Source organism: Culex quinquefasciatus, chromosome 3 (genome assembly GCF_015732765.1).
Source record: "Culex quinquefasciatus strain JHB chromosome 3, VPISU_Cqui_1.0_pri_paternal, whole genome shotgun sequence".
Classification (NCBI taxonomy): Eukaryota; Metazoa; Arthropoda; class Insecta; order Diptera; family Culicidae; genus Culex; species Culex quinquefasciatus.
In genome coordinates, this window is record NC_051863.1 from 67,710,229 (window position 1) to 67,730,665 (window position 20,437).

The window sequence follows — 20,437 nt, forward strand, 5'->3', positions numbered from 1 at the left end:
TAGCCAAAACTGGAGACACCTAAGTCCAGAGATGGAAACCGAAAAACATAAGGCTCGTCGATGTTGACGTGACTTCGCCTCAATTCATCTCTGCACCAACATCATCCGAGGAGGGGTTCTCCGCGAGTTTGTTGGGGGTAGTGTTTTCTATTTTCCACCTTTCGTGGCTCGATTTTCCCACACACTTTTCCGCGAGAAGAAGTCGACGGCGAAGACCCAGTTTGTGCCAAATGGAAAAGTGAAAAGAAAATTTGGGGGAGCCACCGAAAGGAAAACTGTCAAGTGTAGGGAGGACTCTTGCAGCAAGGAATCGCAAGTGACAGAAAATTAGCTGAATTAGCAAAGAAGCTGCTTAGAATTGAGCAGTTCAGCTGTCGAAAACGTGTGGTGTAGTGAGGAGGAGGCTGCAAAAGAAGGTGGATTCGATGCTGAACAGGTTCCAGTTTTGTATTAATCGGAACCCGCTGAACCATCCGAGGCATACACACAGAGTCTATGCGCTGAGTGAGGAGTGGGAATAATAGAGGTGTGAGTGTCCCCCTCCACCCCTTGCAGTGCACTCCAGCAATACACATCGACACATTCAGGGAAACACCTTGACGAGCGGTAGCATAATCCAATGGGAACGAGAGGAGTTCCAGTCGGGAAAATCGAATTAGATGTTGTGTTTACCTCACTGCTGGCAGGCTGGCTAGAAGCTAGAAGAGGTAGTGTTGCAATTCAATCAAGTCAAGTGTTGTTGTACGGTACTGGATGGGACCGATGAACCTTAATGCTGTTCAGCTAGCTAGCGAGTTACCCTCTTTGGAAGACGAGGTTCTGCTGAATCGATCTTTTTTGGCTGAATTTCATTATCGCAATCAACACCAGCCAATTGAAGACAACAAACACAATGCGAATGTGAATGGTGGTTTGTAAACAAGTTGGGTTTAATTTGGTTCATAAATTATTATGTTTGCCGACTAAGGTAGACCGTCGAAATCAAAACAAATGTGACCAATAAGGTCGCCATATTCGATATGACAAGAGTTTTTTTTGTACAGGGTTGTTGAATTGTACAAGTCTGATCTTTTTTTTTTTTTTTGCTTTTTGAGTGTTTTTGAAACCATCTTGAGTCAGGAGTATTAAAAAACACCCAAAAAGCAAAAAAAAATAAAATTTGGTTTATTGGACTTTTAAAAAAAACTCCAGAAGTGATGAAAAATGATCCTTCCTGTTAACGTAAAAATATAATTGTTTCAATAATTGTAAGTTTGTTGCACATCTATAGTTTGTACGCTTGTTTTGTGGAATGTTTGTGGCAAAAAAAAACAAATGTACAGTGTTCCAAATAGAAAATCATTAATTTGATGATTTCTGCATCAAAATATCAGAGAATACGGTGATCGCATGGTACACGCTGGCCGGCGGTGAAATTATGGGAAAGTAGAATTTATAAGAGACTTGCTTTATGCCAGGGGCGACCAAAGTATGGCCCGCGGGTGATTTTTTGTGGCCCGCGGATCCATTCTGAATATTCACGTAAAATGGCCCGTTGATCACTTGTAAAGTGATTTTGTACTTTTTCAAAATTAAGGTTTTTTAACTTTTTAATGCTAATCTTTTTTTATTTTTGATAAAAACTAATGATTTATTAATGTTTTGTAGAGCGTCCAATTTCCCGTCCCGGGAAAAAATTTCCCGGGAATTCCCGGGATTTCCCGAAAAAAATATTTCCCGTTTCCCGGGAAATTTGTAAATTTCCCGGGAATTCCCGAAATTCAAGCGGAAGTATACATTTTCTTAAATAGTTGGAACTTTTTTTTGAAAATGCTTGGAAAAAATAATAAATGAACAAACTCAACATGATTTTGTCCAATTAAATGTATTGTTTGGTTTATATATAATTAACCAGATTATTAGAAATTATGATATCAGAATTATTTCTGATAATATTAATTTTTGAAGCAACTGGGAATAGATCTTGCTTAAGGAGTATTAAATTATTACAATTAGGTAAGCTTTTAACAGATTGATGTTATTTCATCAAAACAATATTAACTCCTTACCTCAAAATTAAAATTGAGATTTTTTTACGTTTTTGTTTACCACGATCAAATGAGACAAAAATCAATTTTGTACAAAAAGAATTAATTCAATTGGTTGAATACCTAGCACTAAAGAAATTACAATTTGAAATAAAAGAATTATGGAGCACTGGTGCAACTACAGGTGTTAGAGGGTTAAATGTGAAAAATAGAAGACTTTTTGTGGAATGATGTTAATTTATCGTATAACAAAAAGCTTTGCCATTTGTTCAAGAAATGAAACCAGTATTTGTCATGAAAAACATAATTTCTGCATGTTTTTTTTCTCATTTCAATGAACTGGTCACAGAGGCATGTTTAAAATTTCTCATCAAAAAATACCAAGATACATTTTCTTGTGATGATTTTTTACATGCAATCAAGCTGTTAATTGATCTTCACACTTATTTAAACCATTAATGTTGATGTCCTATACAATTTTGTTGCATAATATTAATTAAAACCAAGATCATAACAATTTTCAACAAATTTAAAATTTCCCGGGAATTCCCGGGATTTCCCGGGAAATTGGCTGAAAATTTCCCGTTTCCCGGGAAATTTGTAACCCCGGGAAATTGGACGCTCTAATGTTTTGATTTCCATTTTAAGACACAGTTTCACAAGTTTCAATGTGAGTGAAACTAGTAAATATCGTCAAAATTTCCATCAATAATTATTGGAAATTCAGGCTATTAGGATAAGGACAGACAAAATATTACAAAGCTTTCTTAAAAATTGTCTCGAAAAATCATGGGCAAAAATATTTTTTCCAAAAACTTCAAAATATCTTTGGAAATTAAGGTGCAATCAGCTAAATCAATTAAAAATAAAATCCTCTGCGTTTACGATCATTTTGGGCATGTCAAAAATATCTTGAATTTTAGAGAAGTTTCGATGAATAAATGTTTTTTTACTAGATGTTTTTTTTATCGAATCTTACATTTATTGAAAATAATGATTGCAAACCAAAAAACGTTTTTTTTTTTTTTTGTTGAAATGTTGAAATTCTGGCTCTCAAAAACTAAAGAAAGGTATAGGGTTTTCTTTTGGCTCCTACTTAAATTCAAGCTTCGTTATCCAATCATTTCTCTAGAAATATTCATTCGAAAAATCTGCAAAAAATCATGGACGATCGATTGACAATGACAGAATTGGTCTATGGGGATCAATTTACCGTAGAGCACGCGTGACGTCCGTGTGTGATAAAAAAAAGTGCTCAATTTTGTGATAGGGTGTGTTTCAAAGCCCACATTATGGATTTAAGCTCTCTTGGGCGCATTCGAAAGGGAATGTGCTGAACCTGAACCAGTTCCATTCCAAATTTGAATTTATCCATTTTTTTAGGGGACTCGGAGTATGTTTTCACCTGATCAGGTGGTTTTCAAATGAAAATTCGGTCGAAAATTGAAATATTGAAATCGTTTATTTCTCCGAAAAGTTGCATTTTTCGAGCCCTACATCCTCCCAAATTTTTATCCTTGTCGGTAATGTGGTTCTTGATTTACAACTGTTGGACTAATTTACTGAGAGGGAGGGAAAACCCTAAAAAAGGTAAAAGCCAATTTTTCACCGAATTCCAAAACTGTTCCTTTGTCATTTATCTAAATTTTTTTCTCCATATCATAATCATTGTCATCATAATCATATCATTGAGCACCCCTGGTTTATGCTAATACAGCTTATTTCGTTACTTCCAACAACCCATTTCTGAATGACAGAAAACCTCAAATATAGAAACAAGCTTTAGAAGGGTCCTCGGTATATACTAAGATTTTGAATCCCTTCAGGTTGACCAGGAATCGGCACGTTTTAAATATGAGAAGATGGCTCGGTTCATAACTACGGATCAATTCATTTCTAGATTGTAAACATCCTCACTAATTTCAAATTTCAAAGGAAACCAACTGAGATTTGATCACTGAACCATCTGCTTCTGAAACTGAATGTTCCATCTTTAATAAACTCTGATTAATAACTAAACTCGCATGTATAATTTCGCGTCGTTGACAGCTAGAGGTGGGCAAAAAAAGAGCGAACCGCTCAAAGAGCCGGTTCACTGAAAAGAGCGAACGAACCGTGGCTCACAAAAAAAGAAACGCGGTTCTTTTTTAAACTACGATGTTTTGAAAGAACCGTTTCAATATGGCATGATTTTTGTTATAAATATAATTTATTGAGTTTCCAAAAAAATCTTATAAAAATTAATCCCAAAAGTAAATTATTTTCTAAACAAAATAAAATCTGGAGTTTTTTTTTCTTTAAAAAAAGGACCAATAAAACAAATTTTCAGTTTTTGCTTTTTGGGTGTTTTTTAATGCCCCTGACTCAAGGCGGTTTCAAAAACACTCAACAAGCAAAAACTGGAAATTTGGTTTATTGGACCTTTTCAAAAAAAAAAAACTCCAGAAATAAACTTTTTATTGAACAACTGATTGTACATTAAAGTAATACCGGACTACAAATTTGAGCATTTCAAATAGCATGATTTGTCAAATATTACCAAAAATCTACTGAATATTTGAGAGAATTTGGAAAAAAATAAATCATTTTGTCCGATAAAACATCAGCGTTTATAGACTTTATCTTTTAAATCAGAATATAGAGAAGAGCTCACAGAATATTTTCTCCAAATAAAATATCAGCATTAGTTCAAATCTTAAGGAAATAAACGCAATTTTAAAATTTATAGCAGTTTTTCCAGCATCCTAGATTTAAGTTTGGATGCCATTCAATTACTCGAATGTTTCGTTTTGAGTAGAAATCTTGACATAGAGACCACCACAAGACATATGGTTTTCAAGGACATTTTCTCGTTTTCAGTTTTTTTTATCAAATATGGCCATTACAAATATTTTTCAAAGTCACCCTTCCCCTTCAAAATCTGTCCTAAAAAACCCGGGCAAAACAATATTTTTTTCAAAAAACTTCCAAATGTTAATGGAAATAGAAGTCTTATCAACTGAAAACAAATTAAAAAGCATTTTGGGATCGATCAAAAATATTTTGAATTTTAATGAAATTCCGTTGCACAGTAATGAAACAAGTTTTTGAATACTTCGATATTTTGAAAATTAATGGTTGCAATACAACTGGGGATGTGCAAAATGCATTTTCAAACTCTTTTTTCATTAAAATGTTTATATCATGACTTATTTTTAATTTTTTGTTTTATTTTCTGCGACTTTGGCCAGAGTTGAGTGACATAAACTTCAAAAATTATTTGGTACAGCCTAATTTATAAAAGTCCAATGTGAAATAACTTATAAAAACACACGAATCTAGAAAAAAAACCCTTTTCATCCAAATTTTGAAAAAGAGCGAAAGAGCCGTTCAAAAGAGCGGCTCTTTCAAAAAAGCGAGCGAAAATGAGCGAATACCTAGATCATACTAAAGATTCTAACTTTGTGATGCTCCTGTGAGAATCTCGCGATGCTATTGTAGGAGGGGTACAAAAAATAATATTTTCAAGCCTAAAATTCAAAAAATTACAAAACAAAAGTTACCTATCGCAAAATGCTTTATACATCATTACAGTTTTGCTACCATCAAAAAATTGAATAATATCTATGAGAGTTCAACTATATTTTAACTATATTTTTTACAAAATTTTTAAGTCTGTAACCGATCTGTGGTCCCAAAAAACCTGAAATAAAATTTGCAATGGCTTAAAAGATAGAATACAAATAAAATTCCCTCAGTATAAATGAAAAAAAAAATGTTTTGCAGATTTGCTTTACGAGACTCAAATGCATATTTCACACCAGAGTTAGTGCAAGATCTAATGTTGATTTTTTTAAATAAAGATTTTATTTATTGATTTATTGATAAAGTGAACTGTTTTCATATCTGATTTGGTAGAAATTTTGAAAAGTCGTATTTTTTGACAGAAAACATAAGCTTGGGAAATTGCCTATTCTTTCTTGCATCCCTTGGGAAATTGAATATACTTTTCGAATCTGCAATTACTTAAAAGGGTCAGGTTCACCGAGTTGGATAAATACGACGAGTGATGAAAAAATCAAGTTTTGAAATGAGTTCCATACAACATTTTTTGCAATTCCGAATAACACCCTTTGAACAGAATTATAAATCAAATGTTTTATATTTAATCAATGAATCGTTTCAATAAAAAAAATATTGAAAATTATTGCTTTTTCAAAAAAGTGCTATAAAGTTCAACTTTTCAGCGTCCTTTTCAGTGCTGTAAAGTAGAACTTTTCAGCATTTGTTTTGAAAAGGGGTTACTATTCGATTCTGTTATTTTTGGTAGAGAAAAGTAGGCTGTTTCGTCGTTTAAGAATGACGAGTGTAGTATAGTAACCTGGATAGTAAATAAGCTTATATCTGTAAGCCCATACATCCAATTGAAATGTGGTCAAAGACAAACTTATGGGAAATTGGACGAACTTTCCGATAAAAATGTTTTCGTGACTGAAAAATCAAGTCTGTCATATAGAAATCGCCAAAAACCATCAAAAAACCTATTTTTTCAACATTTTTATTTTTAAAACCGCTGTAACTTCACAAGGATTGGACTTAGGACAGTGGTCAATATGGAGACTTTTATGTTAAATTGTCTGGAGAATCGATTCCCACTATCGGTTTTTAAAAATTTTGACGTTTAAACCACTTTAAAAAAAACAGTTTCAGTAAATGATTTTTGTATTTTTTAGGTGAGTTGCTCCATCCTGCATTTTTCATGAGTCTTTTTGTAACATTTTAGGCTATTTTCACAAAAAATTTTAAAGAAAAAAAAACGTGGGCTCACCTTAAAATTTGACTTTGAAACTTAAAAATCAAAAAAATTCCTTAAAGTGGTATGTTTTTTTGTTTCAGTGTATTTTTTCCGGAAAGCCCGTCAAATTTCCTATAAGTTTGTCTTTGACCACTTTTTGATACGAAGCAACGGCTTCGAGATACAGCAATATTCAAATTACGAAATATAAAAATATTGAAAATACTTACGCCCTTATCAAATGTCATTATCGAGTGTAACTGGCTCCATATACACAAAAATGGCTTATATAAGCGTAGGATAACATGTCTACAAAGTTTCATTGAAATCAGAGAGGGTCGAGAAAAAAGTACCTAAAAAATTACTGTTTTGGGCTGGAATTGCTCTGACAGGAAAAGTAAGTAGTTTAACGAAGGAATTGCAAAAAAAAAATATTTACATAAACATTAGGGGTTTACTTTGCGATTTAGCGAAAACAAGTTTAGAAAAAGTTCTGGAGTTTTTTTTTTTTTTTTTGAAAAGGTCCAATAAACCAACAGTTTTGGGTGTTTTTGAAACCGCCTTGAGTCAGAGGTATTAAAAACATCCAAAAGCAAAAACTGAAAATTTGGTTCATTGGACCTTTTCAAAAAAATCACCAGAGTTAGTCTTCGTTGAAGCTCACCCGCAACAGTTACGAACGACGAAACATTTTTTTTGTTTTCGTAAAATTGCGATAACACGTGATGATTACAAGCAAACCCCTTATGTTTTTTTATAATCTTGCCAAGTTTCAAAAAACACGAAATTTTAAAATGCAAATTTTGTTCTATAAAAAAAATTTACCCTTCAGGGTTGTTGCAGAATCGAAAAGTACATTATATTTTCCATAATATGACATGATCCAAAACTATTCACAGTTGAGTAACGAAAAATGGCAGAATTTTAGAAAATATTGTTGTTGGATGCAACAGAAACAGAACACAAAAATAATGTATCGTTTTCCGAATGATCGTTTTTCTTTAGTTTTAGTGTCCAGTTTGAAGAATATTCAAACATTTCAGGAGATTACATTTTAACTTGGATATTCTTCCACCCTTCCACACTCTTCAATATGCTTCAGTGCTATATGCTCCATGTTTCACTGGTCTTGTTCCAAGTCCACGGTTGGGAACGCTTCGAAAACTTACACTATTGTTTCGGGCTGAGCTGAGCTGAGAGAGAAATAAAGAAGTCTCGAAAAAAGCTTTTTTTTTTTCAACAACTCCTCTATACCTGTAGGCCAGCTCAACCCTCATTCATAAGTTGTGAGCCACATTGTTGTATTCTTCGTGCGGAATGGTTACTGCTGTGTTTGCTCAACATCAGCCAGCCGACTAGAGATGACGGTGATGATGATGAATGTAAGTCTTCAAATGGTTCCATCAACCCAGTTGAGGCGAGAGTGTCACACAGTGGCCTAACTCTGGCCAAGTTCCAGCAGCTTAGTCCGAGCTCCTTATTTGCTTCTAGTTCTAGTTTCTAGTTTTCAAACTGAGCTCATTTTTTTTCGGCATAATATTATTTAATCAGCTGGTCTCTCTTTTCTCGTTTCCATTGGCCATCGTCGTCGTCGTCGGATGTGGCAACTCCTGCAGTCAGCAGACAACAACAGCATCGACTATACCAGAGCGCGCTGAACATTGGAGTTGAACGAAGCAGTGGTTGCTGAAGTGGCTGCGAACAAGAAGCTCAGCCGAAGAATAGGCTCGCGCACACTTATTTTTGCCTTCGGTTTTTTTTTTCTCACCTTTTTTTGCCCAAGTTTGTGTAGTGTAGCTGCTGCGAATTGAAAGTGGATCAAAAGAGAGGTTCCCCCCCTGATCAAAAAGTGTTGTGAAGAAGAGTTACTACTACCTCTGAGGAAAGAGCTGGCAAAAAAAAAGTGAAGCAAAACGTACCTGTGTGTGTGGTATTGGTGAATTGTTGTGGAATTTCGACGGGCAGATTTCTCGGGGAGTGTGAGTGAATATCGCGGGTTCCGAAATTGATGGTTCCCGGAAACCGAGGCGCGACATAGTCTTGATTTGGGACTTTCCACGGTCGATATCGCTGATTCGGTGGTATCCGTTGCCGCAGGGGTTTGGATTAATGCAGCAGGAAAGCCCGAAGGCGTAATCTCGTAACAGCAGCCCAAAAAAGGTAGGTCCACTTTTAATTGATCTCTTTCAATGGGGCTGATCCCCCCATTGAATAGTTGGAGAAAAAGACCCGTGTAAAATTTATGGTCCAATAACCTTTATGTTCAATTCCATGAAACTCTTGTTTCTCAGATTACTAGTAATAAAATAATGATTATTTACTTTCATATCATTTGAGTGTAAGATAAGCCAACACTTGAATGACAATTGAATTGATTGGAATTGATGCATCCTCAGTAGGGTGCCCAGAATATGGGACTTTTTTTTAAAACCTCGCTCCACAAGCTGAATATTGTTCCTTGAGCTATTTTAGGACTCTGAGCCAAATATGAGCAAAATCGGCCAACATTTACCTATTGATACTCGGAGGTGAAGATGGTATGAAAAAATGTATGAAAAATCCAATTTTCTCACGCTACTACCATCCAAATATTCCCATAAGTGAGATTCTCATTGAAAATTTAATGCTCTACATCTTTGTTGAACATATCAAAGCTGTAAAACTCAATCCTAAAAAGTTATTAGCGATTGAAAAAGTCATTTTTGCATGAAAAATCTTTTTTTTATCAAGTTCAGGCTCGGGTATCAATGGGTTAATCTTATCCAATTTCATTCAAAATTGGCACAGATACTTAAAATTACCTAAAGAACCGTTTTCTCATTATAATCCTCAGTCAGACATTACAATTAAACCTCATTTCTACACAGAAAAAAATAATGTAAATTTGGAAGCTGTAATTTTGGAAGGTTGAATATCACCTCTTTTATGATGTAATTTTACCTCAATTTAGACTGAAAAAGTGACATTACACCAGAAAAGTGGCAAAATTACATATTTCCAGAGGTAAAATTACACCTTTTTTCTGACATAAAAGATGTACCCCTTCCCAGATGTAATATTACCATGATTTTTTTTCTGTGAGACAGGCGTAAAAAAAAACAAGCAAAAAAACAATTTGAGCAATTCTCTGCGAAATCGGTCTTTTTTAATAAATTTTAATTTTTTTATCCGACTGAAACTTTTTTGGTGCCTTCGGTATGCCCAAAGAAGCCATTTTGCTTCATTAGTTTGTCCATATAATTTTCCATACAAATTTGGCAGCTGGTCATACAAAAATGATGTATGAACATTCAAAAATCTGTATCTTTTGAAGGATTTTTTTTATCGATTTGGTGTCTTGCGCAAAGTTGTAGGTATGGTTATGAACTACACTGGAAAAAATGATACACTGTAAAAAAAAATTTGGTGATTTTTTATTTAACTTTTTGTCACTAAAACTTGATTTGCAAAAAAAACACTCTTTTTATTTTTTTTTTATTTTTTATATGTTTTAGAGGACATCAAATGCCAACTTTTCAGAAATTTCCAGTTTGTGCAAAAAATCTTTGAGCGAGTTATAAATTTTTGAATTAATACTGATTTTTTCAAAAAATCGAAAAATTGGTCGCAAAAATTTTCAACTTCATTTTCCGATGTAAAATCAAATTTGCAATCGAAAAGTACTTTAGTGAAATTTTGATAAAATGCACCGTTTTCGAGTTAAATCCATTTTTAGGTGACTTTTTTGAAAAAAGTCGAAGTTTTTCATTTTTTAAAATTAGTGCACATGTTTGCCGACCTTTGAAAAAAATATTTTTGAAAAACTGAGAAAATTCTCTTTATTTTGCATTTTTGAACTTTGTTGATACGACCCTTAGTTGCTGAGATGTTACCAGGAAAACTGATGTTTTTTAAGTCCCACCCAAACAACACGTCATTTTCTAATGTCGATATCTCAGCAACTAATGGTCCGATTTTCAATGTTAAAATATGAAACATTCGTAAAATTTTCCGATCCTTTCGAAAAAAATATTTTCAAAATTTTTAAACTAAGACTAACATTATGAAAGGGAGTAATATTGAATGTTTGGCCCTTTTGAAATATTAGTCTTGGTTTAAAAAAAATGAAAATATTTTTTTCGTAAAGATCATTTTAACATTGAAAATCGGACCATTAGTTGCTGAGATATCGACATTAGAAAATGGTGTGTTGTTTTGGTGGGACTTAGAAAACATCAGTTTTCCTGTTTTTAAACCTTTGCATGGCAATATCTCAGTAACTAAGGGTCGTATCAACAAAGTTCAAAATTTCACTAAAGTACTTTTCGATTGCAAATTTGATTTTAACTGGCTCAAAGATTTTTTGCACAACCTGGAAATTTCAGAAAAGTTGGCATTTGATGTCCTCTAAAACATATCAAAAAATAAAAAAAATTAAAAATAGTTTTTTTTTGCAAATCAAGTTCGAAGACACCAAATCGATCAAAAAAATCCTTCAAAAGCTACAGATTTTTGAATGTTCATACATCATTTTTGTATGGCCAGCTGCCAAATTTGTATGGAAAATTATATGGACAAACTTCTTTGGGCATACCGAAGGCACCAAAAAAGTTTCAGTCGGATTAAAAAATACAAAAAAATATCGAATGACCGAAATCTTAGAGAACTGCTCATTTTTAACCAAATTATTGATCAGCACTAGAATAGTTCCCTAGAAGTTTAAAAAATAATTAGATTTTTTATCTATAGATATCTATAGAACACTTAATCCAAAGGATTAATGCACCATTGGTTTCTTATATACTTAGGACCTTTTGAAAAAGCACCTTGAACATAACAGATCCCCAAAATCCTTTCCAACGAGTCCAAAACATCAAAGATCTGGCAACCCTATCTCGAGTTATGCCCACTTAAGTGATATTGTGTACTTTTATATGGCGGATTTTAAGAAAAACTAGATGAAATTTGTGTCCAAACCCATCGAATCACCAATAGTTGGTAAAAAGTGAGGAAGGCACAAACCACATAGGTGGATTAAGTTAGTTTTTCTCAAGGTTTTTTTTTATGCATATCTAGAGTTTTTTTAAAGACCTATAAGCTATTGTGTTTCAAATGTTTATAGGACCTATTCAAAACAAACTCTAGATATATAAAAAAAATGAAAGGTTTTTTAGCAAAACAACTTTTTGTTTGCCTTTTGAGAAATTCCAGCTCAAATCGGGCATTTTTCTTGTTCTTTTGTACCCGACCCTCTCCGATTTCAATGAAACTTTAAAGACATGTTATCCTAGGCTTATATAAGCCATTTTTGTGTAGGTGGAGCCAATTGTACTCAAAAATAACATTTGAGAAGGGCTTAAGTTTTTTAAATATTTTTGTATTTTGTAATTCAAAAATTTCTGTATCTCGAAGCCGTTGCACCGTATCAAAAAGTGGTCAAGACAAACTTGTAGGAAAGTGGACGGGCTTTCTTGTAAAAAAATACACTGGAATAAAAATACACACCACTTCTATTAAATTTTTCAATTTTTGAATATAAAAGTTAAATTTGATGGTGATGTCACGATTTCTTTTGTTCAAAATTTTTGAGGAAAAAGCATAAGGTGCTACAAAAAGACTCACGAAAAATGCAGGATGGTAATATGGTATGTCTCTCCTAAAAATATACAAAAATCATTTGCTCAAACTGTTTTTTTGAAAAGTGGTCTAAACGTAAAAAAATAAAAACCGATAGTGGGAATCGATTCCTCAGACAATTTTACATAAAAGTCTCCATATTGACCGTTGTCCAATGTCTAATCCTTGTGAAGATATAGTGGTTTTAAAAATGAAAATGTTGAAAAAATAGGTTTTTTGGTGGTTTTTTGCAATTCCTATATGGCAGACTTGACTTGAATTTGACTCGTTTTAATATTTACGTGAGCTCATTTACTATCCAGGTTACTGCCACACCGAAAAAAATCATCTATTTTCAGTTATGAGCAACTTAATTAAACTTATATCTGTAAGCCCATACATCTTATGGGAAATTGGACGAGCTTTCCGGTAAAAATATTTGCGAGACTGAAAAATCAAGTCTTTCAAATAGAAATTGCCAAAGACCACAAAAAAAACCTAATTTTTCATCATTTTTATTTTTAAAACCGCTGCATCTTTACAAGGATTGGACATAAGACAATGGACATTATAAAGACTTTTATGTAAAATTGTCTGAGGAATCTTTTCTCACTATCGGTTTTTTTTTTTAAATTGACGTTTAAAACACTCTTAGTAAATGATTTTTGTATATTTTTAGGAGAGACATACCATATTACCATCCTGCATTTTTCGTGAGTCTTTTTGTAACATCTTAGGCTATTTCCTCAAAAATTTTGAACGAAACAAAATCATGAAATCACCTTAAAATTTGAACAAAATTGGACTTAAAATTAAACTAAAACATCAAAAAATCTCATAGAAGTGGCGTGTATTTTTCATTCAGTGTATTTTTTCAGAAAGCCCGTTCAATTTCCTACAAGTTTGTCTTTGACCACTTTTTGGTACGATGCAACGGCTTCGAGATACAGAAATTTTTAAATTACAAAATACAAAAAAAAGTGAGGTTAAAATTTGTACCAGCCTGCAAAACAAATGGTGCGCTAGTGTGTGTGAGCTCGGGCTTAGAAAGCTCTATAAACACATAGACACTTGTTGGTCTGCGGGGCACAATTAATATTTGCATGTTTAGTGGTTTTAGGGCATTTTCTCAGTGAAAAAGGCAAAAAACATCAATTTGAAACAATAAAAAAATAAACTAAAGTTATTCTCATTGACCTCGAAAGCCCTCCTTCACTCCCACTGTGTAAAAGTTCCCCATCCAGCTAAATGTTGCACACTTTCGCTCTTTGGCCCCCTCATTTTTTGGCACACCTTTAATTAAGCCCAGCATCTCTATAGAGGGTTAGGGTTAACCCTGTTATTCCCACTCCGTCCCCCGCCGCAAAATCCACCAAAGCCAAAGCTATTTAACGGTCATTCCGTCCCGTCGTCGTCGTCGTCGCCGGTGTTGCTCATTTTTGGCCGCGCCAAACTTACTCTCGTGCGCAACCAGCCAGCCAGCTTGAAAACTGGTCCAATCCGATACCCTTTTACTTTATGTAACTGCTCCAAGCCGAGGGGCAGTTCACTTTCGAATGGCACACAGCAAATGCGACAAATTGCAGTTTAACCCTCTGCTGGCCCAATTTGTTTGAAGATTTATTTTTTTCTTGATTTGAAGATCAAACTTAGTGACTTTGTTCGTCGATTAGCTTGGCTTTTTTGGTTGCATCATTTTATTTCATGTACCATTTTTTTTCGAAGAAATTCTATTTTTTTTAATTTGTTTTAATGTTTTAATTTTTCTGTTGAGGGTTAATCTCGCAACCTGGAAAGGGGGCTGATTGGGAGGTTGGAAAAGTGGGTGACTGAGACTGATGACGGGGTCGATTTTGGTGTGTGCCCTCGGGCATAAACGGCATCACCGTCTCCGGTGGGTTGAAGCACCCGCTGTCCCCCTCCAAGCTAACCAATCCAGACAGTTTGTAAATGTTACCTTTTGCAGGGTTGTTACGGACGGCGCGGATCGCGCGGATGGCGCGTTTCGCGCGGATAGCGCGGATCTGGCGCGGATTTGCTGGCTAATTTTGCTCAGGCGCGGATTTCGCGCGGATGGCAATTTTGATAAATAAATTAATTGAGAGAGATAGAATTTCTTTCAAGTTATTAAGAAAAATATTGTCAGGAATTACGATAATTTGTTTTTTCCTTTGAGTGCAAGAATTTCATATTTTTTATTAATTGAATTTTCTTCTGAAAATGTTTGTTTGTATTTTCTTAGTACGAAACGTGGAAAAATGAAGATGAAGATTATGTAGAAATTATTTTTATATGTTTCTTGTCATTTCTTAACATCTCCGGCTCTGAATATTTCATTTCTTTTAAGTTTTGAGTAATGATTTTGAACCTTATTTATTTTTAATTTTATACTGAATTTATTAAATTTTTAACGTTGTAAATCAAATATTACAAACTTTTCCCGAAGATATAGAAATTAGAATGTGTAACAAAAACTATTTTTGGGGCTTGTTCTGGTGGGCGCCAAATATGAGCTTGATTGAACGTAACAGAAGCTGACCGCCACTTTAAAATTTTAGATGGAATTTAATCGTAGAAATATTTTTTTTTTCAAGATTTTAACATTCTTGGCGAAAATAAAAAGATCAGAACATTCAAAGCTTCTGAAATTCAAACAATCGAAACTTTTTTTTGTTTTAATACTTTTTAGGCCGTTGCAATTATTTTTGAAGTTTATGTCCCTCAACTCTGACCAAAGTCGAGGGGAGGCAAAAAAATGGGAAATTAAAATTGAATTTACGAGCCACGATTTGAACATTTGAATGAAAAAGTGTTTAAAAATGCATTATACACCTGTCCAGTTGTTTTGCAATCATTAGTTTCCAAAATACCTAAGTATTGACAAACATGCAGAAAATGCGTTTTAGATTGTTTTTAGTTGCTTTGACTTTTATTTTCATTAAAATTTTGAAGTTCTTTCGATTTTAACAAAAAAATCAAAATACATATTAATTTTTGTTCGAAATTTCTAAAATTTCAATTTAAAAATCTGAAATTTCTAAATTCAAAATTTTAGAAATCTGAAACTCAAAATACCAAAAATTTGAAGATTAAAAAATCAAAATTAAAAAGTTGAAATTTAAAAAAAAATAACAAATTCAAAACAATATAGAAAACAACAAAAAAATCTAATTTTAGTATTCTTAAGCTTTTAATTAAATTCTTAAATTCTTGAATGCCACAATTTTTGAAGTCATTTTTTCTGTTAGAGATTTTGAAATGATGAGAAGACAATATTTTAAATATCGGAAATTAAATTTCTTTCGTAGTGAAATTTTAGCGAGGATTCTGGATTGAAAACTGTATAAAAGTTCGTAGATTTTGAATTTTTAGACTATCGAAATTTAAAATTTTATCTACTTATAATTTTAGATTTGGATTTATTTTTGAGCTTATATTTTTGAAGTTAAATTTTTAAGTTTTTAAATATTGTATTTTCTATTTTGAAGATTTTTTCATGACCTTTGCTTCTACCGTCTCTTTAGGTATTTTTAAAAATGGATTTATTGTTTTCATTCTTTTGGAGCTTTTAAACATAAACCGAGTTTTTTTTATCAAATACTTTCTGTATTAGTTTTTCCTCATTAAAAAATAAAATTTCTTTAATGTTGATCGCGATATTTTTTTATATGGCGCGGATTTCGCGCGGTTTCGGAATTTAGGTCGGCGCGGATTTGGCGCGGATTTTTTTTCGACTCTCCCGTAACAACCCTGCTTTTGTAAAGGCGGTGTGTAAACGAACAATAACGCCTAGCCACGCCGCACTAATGACTTGAATGAACTGCGGCAATAGTTATTTAAGGTGACTTCACTCGGTGCATGTCGTAAAATTGGCAATTTCATTCAATTTACATCATCCATGTGTCATAATTCAATCCTTTTGTAGAAGTAACGTTGTTTTTAAATGAACAGAAACATGAATGGTACCTGTAAATGTTGTGACATAATCATTTTGATTTTTCAATTGACCAGAAATGTTTGTCCCGTCCGTGTGGATCAATCGGACCGCGCACTGGACTCACAATCCAGAGGTTGCTGGTTCGAATCCCGCGGCGGGCGCTCTGAAATTCTAAGTGTAAATATGGGTATCCGGCGCCGTCGCTCCGTGCCGTACAGTCATCCCACATATTCGGAACGGTTTCCAGATCGGCCAATGTTCAAAAAATCATAGCAAATCGATAATTGAACTTAATGTTTCGCTTTTACCTTCATTTGAAAGCTTTTCTTGCGATCTTTCGAATGCTGTATCGAACATCTGCAAATTTTAACTTTTATATGAAGTTTTTTGAGAATTACTTTGACCCTTGAAATCCACAAATTCGGAACACTTTTTTCTTACGAATGTAAACAAACTTTTGATCCCTCCAGGAGTACATATTTACTATCAAATAATGACTTCATACACTGAAACCAATGAAACTCAAGCTTAGTGATGTTTTATACATGGTTTGATAACTTTTTTGTGAAAATATCAGTTGAATTCAGGTGTTCCACAATTGTGGGAGGCACAATAACATCCCACAATTATGAAACAGTCCATTTGGAGGCAGTGTTTTGCTGCTCTGCACAAAATAGTCTTAGAATGGAGTTTTTTTGTTCAAAAAGTCCTACTTTTACTAGTGAAATAGCTAGATAATGTCCAAATGAAGGTTCTAAAATTAGTAAGGTCGACAGAAAAGCTACTTTTGGCATGCTATTGAGAAATTATCACAAATGTGTTCCGAATTTGTGGGTGTTCCGAATATGTGGGATGACTGTACTTCAAACACTTAGGAGCCCAGGGCGGCGAAGTCTTTGTAGTTAAAAAGGAAGACACTAGTGGTTGGTACTAACAATGGTGGCCGACAGCTATAAAGTCAACTTCGTTAGAAATGTTTGTCGATACAACAATTGTTCTGATTTATCTACTCTAGCGATCAGGATCCAATATACAATAATTGGATTAGTTATACATATTTCACTATTTTTGTAACCTGCATTTCAGAAATACTGTCACATATTTTATATTATTAAAAAATAGGATGAAAACTAGATTTCGACCACGTTTAAAAATTTAGTGGTGTCTACATGGTTACATCAAAATTTTCAAAAATGATTACAGTCATCCCCCATATTCGCAACACTTTAGAGATAATTTGTCAATAGTATGTCATGCATCTTTTCTGTCGACCCTACACGGAGAGACCGACCAAAGCAAATCTAAGAAAATCTTGATTAATTTAACTAAAAGTATGGGTTAATTTTTTACACAGCTTTTTTTCAACAATCGATTGTTGATTTTGTTAACCCGAAATTGCTGACCACCAGTTACTAAAATTAATCAAAAAAAAATAGCTGGAATTGCCATTTTTGTTGGTTAAATGGCCGAAAAAAAATTCTAGCAGTCGACTGCTAGAATATTTTTTTCAGAAAATTAACTAAAAATTTCTTGTTTTCAGCTGAAATATTGTGGAATATTCTGTTAAAAACTGGCTGGGACATATTTTTCAACTTTCTTTCAACAATTTTTTTTCGTTGTATCAACTGAAATATTTTTGCATGCAGCAAATTATTAGTGGTTGATAACAAATCATTTCTTAATTAGACATAATTTATGTAAGTGTTGATATATATTTTCTTTAATTATCTAACGATATAGGCTGTGCCGAATTTCTAACTAATGTCTTACTTGAATACATGTACATGTAGTCAATAATTAGCTGTTGTTAGCAATATTTTTAAAGAATTTGCAGTAAATTTTGTATTAATGCCCCACAAATTAATGCTGAGTGTTTTTATTTTCGCATTTGTCCTGCCTGAAAATTTAACGTTTTGCACTAATTCGATTTTTTTTTTTGCATTAAGTTGTTAAATTACTGTTAAAAAGCATCAAAACTATTTTTTAACTGTCTTATAAAACATGTAAAGTTTGACCAATGTTTTTTTTTTAAATGACGTTGCATTAATCTAAAAAATAATAAAAAGAAATATTGCAAATTTCTCGTGAATTCCTTAAAAATAGAAACCGAGCAAAATTTTTACCAAGTTTTAAGCTTATATTTTTATTATGTTGTATAAAATTAAGTGTTGTATTCACTTACCATCACTGTGAAATCTTCCGATAAGTCATCATCATCTACAATGGTCTCAGGTTTAGTTATTTTTCTTGTGGTTGGACACAGAATTTTCACTAAGTGAACCTTTTGCTGCAAATAGACATGTGAAATGTATTAGTAATTTAATACAAAATTCTTAATTTCGGCTAGAAACTGAAAAAAAGGAACGTAAATAAATGTAATTATAATGAGGAAAGAAGAAATATCAATACTTCCCAAGCTTGCATTAATTTAACAATTAGTTTTGGCAACACACTTTTACTGCATTTGATTAAATTTATTCAACGTACTCCGATTCTTGAAAAAAGGGTTATGAGTTTAATATACCAGTTTATTGAGCAGTTGTATTGCAACAAAACTTAAAATAATAATTATCTTCTTTTATATATTTTTATTTTTTGATATTTTACTTCATCTCTATTTTTATGTTGTCATGTGTACACATTTCTATGTATTTTATAATTGATGATTCTGAAAAAAGAATGGTTCATTAAAATTTTATCCGTCGTAAACACGAAGATTTTCAATGATTCAGTTTTCTAATAAGAATCACATAAGATAAATTATTGTGCAAAAATAAACCCATACTTACTTGGATTAACCAACATTTTGTTAAATTTGCCCGGGCTGCTCTACCTTTTTTTCCAAATTAACTGTTCTTTATTGAAAATCCAAAATATTCAATCTGTCCATAACCTCAAAGTATGTTTAGAAAATTACAAAATTGTGTTTTAACAAGTTTTTTGTTGTTCCATCGTGTATCTCGCAAAGATTGCTCAAATTTACCTAAACTTGGTGTACCATAATGCTGTAAGTTAAAACTAATTACCTCGCCTATTATAAAAAGTGCTGCCTTCAATCTACTATCCTTACTATCGATATCCGTTGCTAATATTTCTTCAGGATCATCGATCATAATTTTTAATTTTACATTGAGTAAATCCGTTAAAAGTTGGCCCGCATCTCCCTTCTATTGCCCTCTCTTTCCATCAAACATTCTTATAACGTGTTCAACCCACTCGCATTAGAGGTCCTCATGGTGAAGGTCGTCCTCTTGCTCTTCATAGTTTATCACCTGCAAAAAAATCATCAACAAACCTACTCACCATTTAACCTCCCCAGTTGCAACACTTTGATTTGCCACTTCAACATTAGCTAAATAGTGTAATTTTCACCTTTCACATCCTCTCACTTCATAATTAACAACACAAACTCAACAAATCGACCGCTCTCGTTCGAATCCTGACTTCAAATGACAGACGTAAACAAACCCAAGTTCGTCTTTTAAATATTTAACCAATTGTTAATTATATTCAACCAACAAAATTTTTGATTTTCCTAAAACCAAAGCTAACAGTCGAGCACGTTCATTCGAGTTCGGGAAATCTGTTAGCCTTTAGCATTTTCAACAAACAGGTTATTAAATTAATACTGAATTTTGGTTAATTTATCTGAAAATTGGCAGTTATGTTTTTGTTAAAATTTACGAAAGTAAAATCAACAATTTTAATTGTTAAAATTTCTGGGTACAGTCTCTCCGTGTAAAAATATTAGAAATTTTTGACATTCCACTTTTTATAGGGGAAAGGGAAATTCTCCCCGGTATCGCCAACTATGTGTCGCTAGAAATTGGACGTCTTTTGAGATGGTAAAAGGTTTAGGATACGCTTTAAGCAAGCGTTGCGATCAATGACATATTGGGGTCCAGTTTGTGACGCTACATTGCATTAGAGCATCGACATTTGAGAGTTGTTCAAATATGATCATTTTGTCGTCACATTTGATCGGTTTATGGATCTTGATTGTTTACTAACCATTTTTCATTATATTCTAATCTAATCCAATAATCTGAAATGTTTTGCTGAATTTTAACTTCGTCCCCGGAAATCAACAGCATTTTTCCTTTA

General features: G+C 33.1%; 1 protein-coding gene across 8 annotated transcripts in view; it reads left to right on the forward strand.

The window, feature by feature from the left end:
* The window catches only part of LOC6046890 (signal peptide peptidase-like 3), a 105,286-nt gene that overhangs the window by 319 nt on the left and 84,530 nt on the right, over positions 1 to 20,437 (forward strand). For 2 of the 8 annotated variants that reach the window (XM_038265653.1, XM_038265651.1), the window contains exon 2: positions 8,585 to 8,961. The gene's annotated coding sequence lies outside the window, so the exon portion shown is untranslated. Of the gene's footprint in view, positions 1 to 11; positions 138 to 157; positions 417 to 507; positions 529 to 555; positions 708 to 8,417; positions 8,962 to 20,437 lie in introns of those variants that run through there. The other 6 variants (XM_038265650.1, XM_038265657.1, XM_038265656.1 and 3 more) reach the window with 5 other exon arrangements.